Source organism: Pezoporus flaviventris, unplaced genomic scaffold (assembly GCF_033815535.1).
Source record: "Pezoporus flaviventris isolate CSIRO_AGI_PZ_B2104156 unplaced genomic scaffold, CSIRO_AGI_Pfla_v1 ptg000007l, whole genome shotgun sequence".
NCBI classification, from domain to species: Eukaryota; Metazoa; Chordata; class Aves; order Psittaciformes; family Psittacidae; genus Pezoporus; species Pezoporus flaviventris.
The window spans coordinates 44,437,022-44,443,353 of NW_026892555.1; the positions used below are offsets into that span (position 1 = coordinate 44,437,022).

Genomic DNA, 6,332 nt, shown 5'->3' on the forward strand with positions numbered 1-6,332 from the left:
CAATACAGTGGTGAGATCTTTGGTGAATTATACTCTGAAATCTCTCTTATAAATGGGTTAGTGGGGGCCTTGAATGTTCAGGGTTTTTTTTTTAGCAGAATGCTTGCTTAAATATCTTCTTTAAAAGACTTCCTTAATCCTTGAACAGTTAATTATGCTTCTATAACTGACCTGGATTAATTTATGAGTCCAATTTTACTTTGTTTGCTTTCCCAGCTGCTAATCCTGTGTTATGCTTACCATGTGCAAGATATTTATGTGTTGTCTTAATTTTAAACAAGTTTGCAGGAATTTTGTTGGATTTGACAGGAGGAGAACACAATGGGAAGGGGTGAGGATTTAAAGGCAGGTAAGATTTGGCTTTTTTTTTTAAAAAAAAGAAAAGAAAAGATTCTGAATGTCTTTCAAGTATTCTGAACTAATCTCATGGAGTAACATGAGCAGAGCGAGACAGGAAATTAAGCAGAGTTTGTAGTGGTGGTTGCCTTTCTTCAAGTTGTAAGAGAAGTTTTAATGGGAGAGAAGATCAGTTTCACCCTGTTTATCTGCCCTGTCTTTGGTAAGAGCATTCTAACAGCTTCAAAGATGCTGTAAGGTCACTTGTTAATTAATGCTTATTAATTCAAAGAACAGGGGTGTGAGAATGGTTCTCCACCCCTCTTTTAGGACATGTCCTTGGGATCTACTCTGGCTGCAGTCTGGGCTTTATCTGCCCCAGCTGACAGCCCTTTAGCCAAAGTGCTATAAACTCAGCTATTAATTCCACTAGCACCACCCATTAGGATGTTATTTAATGTGGGAAAGGTTATTTGTGCACAACCACACTTTTACACTTCTGACAGTCTAATTTGCTTGTTTGTTTTAAGAGATGCCTGAAACCCCTCACACAGAACTCTGCATGGATATGGTTTGGTTGGTCTGTGTTAGGGAAAAATATTTTATCCCAGTGAGGTAGAGTGTAGGAAGTAGGAATAGCTCCTCTGCAAGTTACCAGGACTATGGAAAAGTAAATATTTGTATGGGTCTGTATTTCAGCTCTCCTATATCTTACAGGAACAAAACAAATGTAGAACAGATGACAAGGAAGCTTTTCTTTAACAGGTCCTTTATTTTAACAGTACTTCTCTGGGGTCCCAATTCAAAAGGGGAGTGAGAGGCTGTCTTTCCTGCTATTGCAAAAGTCAAGCATGCTGGCTGCAGGACAAAAGTGTTCTGTGTACCATAGGATGATAAATGGTAAAACAGCGAGTGCCCTTGCACACAGAGCAAATCACCTGTCAACACTAGCTGTGTTGTTAGATGTGAGTTACATCAGGTGCAATGCATCATCTGGGAGACGTGATTTGGCTTCATCTAAAAGCTGATGCCGTAAGTACATAATTCCTTCTACTTGGAAGCTCTGCTTTTGGTTTTCTTCTCAAGGAAGGACGAAAGGAGTGACTGGTAATGCTTGCAGATTAAAAAAAAAAAAAAAGGAAAAAACTATTTGCCTTACATTAGAGAAGCAATGCTGGGAGTTCTTCATGAGGCGAAGGAAGCAAGGGAAGCAAGGAAGGCACCAGCTTGAACAGCATGGGTAGCAAGAGAAGTCAGCAAAGACAACCAGCTGTGCTGGAGGTCACCCAGGGGGGAATTGCAGTGCTGCCCCTGGTACTCAGCCTAGGGGCCTCCTGCTGCCCACTGCCACCAAGCCACTCCCAGCAGCTCAGTGTCTGCCACCATTCTATGTCCTACAGCTGCTCCTAGATGCCCCATCCCCAGCAGGAGAAGGGTAGTTGGCTCCTTCGGGAGCCTGGATTCAAGGCCTGAGGGATACCCATCAGTTGGTATCAGCACTGTCCTCTCAAGCTTCTGTCCTGCCCCAGGGTATAAACTTTAGCCATGCTCCAAAGATCTTGGCTAATGATTAGCCAGGGAATCAATGTAGTTTGTTGCTTAATCACTGGAAGGTGATATTTCATCTCTGAGCTTTATTTACTAGAGATAACAGATCTGAGAGAAATAATCTGATGAAACATTTGAATAGTAGGTCAGAAACCAGCTTAGAGCTGAAGCAGGAGGGCTATAAACACTCCCACCCCCAGTGCCCTGCAGAACAAACTGCCATGCAGTATTCCACAAGCATGTCCACAGCACCTTCTGGAGGCATTCCCACTGCTTGGCTGAAGACACTTTAGGTTGTATATTTCACTGAAAGGAGTTTCAAGGCGATTTGAAAACCAGTGCTCTAACTTTACACATATTCCAGCAACTAGGAGAAAATAAGGAAGTAGAGGGAACATCTGCACAGTATGAGTCCCTCTCACTTTGGGCTTCCCCACCTAATACACGGGAATGATGGAAGTCTTCTTCAGCAGTTGGCTGCTTAGTATTGAATAAAAATACAATTTTCAGCTATGCCTCCTACCCTCATGCCCCATTTCATTACAGCCTCAGTGGCTCCATGAATAGGGAGCTGTAAAAATGAGGGTCACCTCCCCAAGTTTCACACCCAGCAACAGGGAAACAGCCCTGCTCTGCCTCAAAATTATATCTGCAGCTTTGCCTACTTTGGTGGGTTTTCCAGCTGTGGAAATGAAGATGCGGTGCAGTGAAGAGGTTGTCATGGCCTACTATTGCTAACTACTGGTGCAACTATTTTGGCTGTATCCTCTTTGATTGCAAAACCCAAGACCCTCCAGCACTCGGTACTGCCCAGGCGGTTATCTGTTGTGGCAGGCAGGCAGCAGAAAGTCATGGACATGGCAATGCTCCATGTGGCAGCATCTGCAGTTAAGGTGCCCATTTTTGGAGCAGCTTTCAGCATCTATTCTGCATAGACTGTGTTGCCATCTATACCCCTCTTAGGGTATCAGTCCTGAGTCTGATTTTCAGCAGCCAGGGTGCTGAGCAGCAGGATGTGTCAGGGAACTCGATCACCTGCAGTGCTGGCTCCTGAGGGGAGGACACCCAGAAAACATGGGAGCTTCAGACTGCAACTACTTTGTGTGGTTCAAGGGTCACTACAGCTGTTTCTGGCAGACTCTCACTAGAGGGTTGGGGCATGGAGCATGGCTTTGCTGACAGTCATGGCCCTGCCCCGTATCAGTTTTTTATTCAGTGGTTGCCTTCTCTACAGGGAAAACAAAACATCCTGTTTCTCCTCATCCAGTGACCTCCCTAATCTACCATCCTTTTGCCTCAGGTGACTACTGTCCTGTTCTCAATATTGAGCCTCTCCTGGATCACACCAAGGATCCTTCTTGTCCAGTATCCCATCACCATCATCAGTCACCATAGGGGGATGCCTATGGAAGAGGGTCTTCACACCAGAACTCTCAGCTATCAGCCTTTCCCAGAGCTGAAAGCCACTTCTGTGTATTCAGTAACCCCAATAGCTTGCTTTTCCATGCACTTATGCCTTGAATCCATGCAAAGGCTATTATTTGCAGCAGCTTTTGCAACGTGTGCTTCAGCTTCAGAAGTGTGGACTGTGTGGCAGAAGACATTCCCACGTGGAGCATCCTGGGCTGGGAGAGCAGTGGGTTCAAACCCCTTGAGGAAAGGCCCAAAATCCTGAGTCCTTGGCCATGCTGTGCCCCTCTATGATCACACACAACACATTTCTGGCCCCACCACCAGCCTGCAGTCCAGGTTGGTGTGTGCAGGGCAGGGGTATGTGTGCTAGCCAGCTGTGGTCCCCCTGCCATCTCCATGCATGGCCCCTGGAAGAAAGCCCACACACACCCAGGAGCACAGGAGCCAACAAAACCAAGTCCCATCGTGGTCTGCCCTGCAGCTCAGGGTGAGCTGGCAGATTCTGCACGATGAGCTGAGCACCTACAGGACCTCAGCCATCTGGGGACTGAGCTTCCTAGCTTGTGTGTGAGGATGGGCTCAAAAACTACACCTGACTGGCACTCTGAGCATCCCTGGGGACCCTGTTCAGCCCAGCCTTGTGCCTTCACACATGAAAGGAGCTTGATTCCTCCCCCCTCCCAGTTTTTACCCAAATTGGTTCAGCTGGACAAATGTGTTTGAAAACGTGCACTGGTACAAGGCAGAGGCCAGCTTTCCTACCCACAAGGCAGGAAAAGCAAATGGCTGTCACTGTGTTTTGAGTTTACAAGGAGATCAAAGGCCACCAGGTGGGAGAAGAGGCCAGTAGAGGAGAGAGCCAGAGCCACTAGCTCCCTACAGCAACACATTGATGCATTTTTGGGATGCCTCAAAGCCATAAACACTTACCATCACTCTCCTGGGAAGAGCAGCTGATTTATTTAACATTAAAACCCCCTGATTTACAGCTGATAAACCCTGACAAGCTTTAAGCCTTTCATGATGGATGATAAACTTCTAGGAAAGAACAGACCCTGGAGGAGATGATCCCATCTTGCTAAGTCTAGCCTGGCTCCAAGTATACTTTGGGGCATGACAAAGGAAATGCTTTCTCATGGGGGCTTGCGCCAGTCACTCCACTTGCCCTGCTGCTGGGGATGGCCATGTCCTTAGTGCAGCAGGCTGGTTCCTACTTGTGGAGTCTGACGCACTTAATAAGGATTCACAGGAAACATAAATCACAGATGAGCAGTATGGTTACAGTCCCTGTCCTGATGGTACTTCAACATAACCATGCTCTGTTATTTTTAGATAAGAAAATGACAGACTTTATTTTTACTTTTGAAGTCAGAATGGGGTATCTCTCGCAAAGATAAGTGACTAGGGCTAGTCCTGGTCTCAGGGTTATCTACTGGTCAGATGCTAACCAGGCGTTTCCATTAGTTCGGGTCTGTACATTCTTCCCACCAGCCACCATCATTTACAAAAGAGAGCTCCATTAGAAGTGATTTATTTAATCTGATGGATGTTCTGCCAGCATTAGCACACACTGATAGCATTTGAAGTCTTGGTAGGAGACTGAGCCAAATAATGGAGATCCACTCTTAACAAATCTAGTCAAATACTCTTTACAGCCCTCTCAAATCCGATAAGAGTTTGCATATAAACAATATGCAGTGAACACCGGATTTGTCACACAGCCCTGACTCTCACATCTTCTTCTAGATGTTAACGCTGTGTTTTAACAACTGAAAACCTCAGACAATAGTTTATGCCATGTTTTTTGAATGTATAAACTGATTAGAAGAGGTTAAGTTAAAGCACAGTAAATCTGTGGATGGGATGCTGTTGTCTTGCATCAAGTTCTACCAGAATTTAATGTACTTAACCAGCAGGCAGAATTTACTATTTTCAGAATCTCCAAGTTAGTAGTACACCAACTTTCATTGCATCTGCATCTTCCAAATATTGCTTCAGACTGTTTGGGAAATCCCAGTCCTCATTCTATCTTTTTACCTTTTAGTTGCACTAGAAAAGTTGATGCTTTCTCCAGGGTAGCTGGCTTAAAGCTGAATGAAGACTAAAAAAAATTAAAAAATACAGCAGAGTTCTTTATTTTAAGACTGCATAAAACCATAAAAATATTCCATTAAAAATTCAGAGATAAGTTCACTCCCTGTAAAAGCAGGAAAAAGTGGTGACCGCTTAAAACTGCACGTTTGCTTAAAAATTAAATAAACATACTTTAAAAATGAAGTTTAAGAGATAAATAACCAACCGGTCCATGCAAGGGTAGTGTGATTTGCTTGGAAGTACTTATCCATTTAATGTAATGGTGTAATGGTCCACCTGCCAAGATGCACCCTGTTAAGTATAGCCACGGTTCCTACTTTGAATGTTTGTGTTTTTGAATCAACTTTTACAACTTTATCAGTAAAATCAAATACTCTGAAAGCACTTCCAGTCAAAGGCAAAACACATCAGTGAAAAACAACACTGCAGCTGCAGAAAAATTCCAGGAGAGATGGAGAAAGCCAGGAAGTTCTGCAGGTACAAGGGCTTTGCAGTACCATATGACCAGCTTGCTGATTTTACAGGTATAAGATAAACACAGTACCAATACCTGGTCTAAAGTACTTCCTACTCTGCAAAAACATGAGGAGTGTATGACAGTTTTTCCTTAACAAAATACACTTTAAAATGTTTCAGGCTGCATATCAATATTTACATGTGCATATATACATATACTGCCAAACAGTGCAGTACTGTCTTCAGTTTTTATCACATAAAGGACATGGAAACAAAAGTGATCTTAAGTGTTGCAGACATAGGGGGGCTTTATCTTGCCTTGTCAGAGCTAAGGAAAGCTGCCATTATATGGCACTACAGAGGTCACTTGAGCTCTGGTACTGGAGCCAGCAGAACCTCACACACGCACACACATCACACTGTATTTCTGTTCTTGTATCTGTGAGATCACAGACAGAATTCAAGTCACTTAGTTAACTCCACTT

General features: G+C 44.1%; 1 long non-coding RNA gene across 1 annotated transcript; it reads left to right on the plus strand.

Moving 5' to 3' along the window:
• On the plus strand, window positions 1-3,395 carry LOC133266894 (uncharacterized). The gene is made up of 2 exons (XR_009742559.1): window positions 1-349; window positions 3,119-3,395. It is a non-coding gene; the product is annotated as an uncharacterized LOC133266894 (long non-coding RNA).
• The last annotated feature ends 2,937 nt before the right edge of the window (window positions 3,396-6,332 follow it).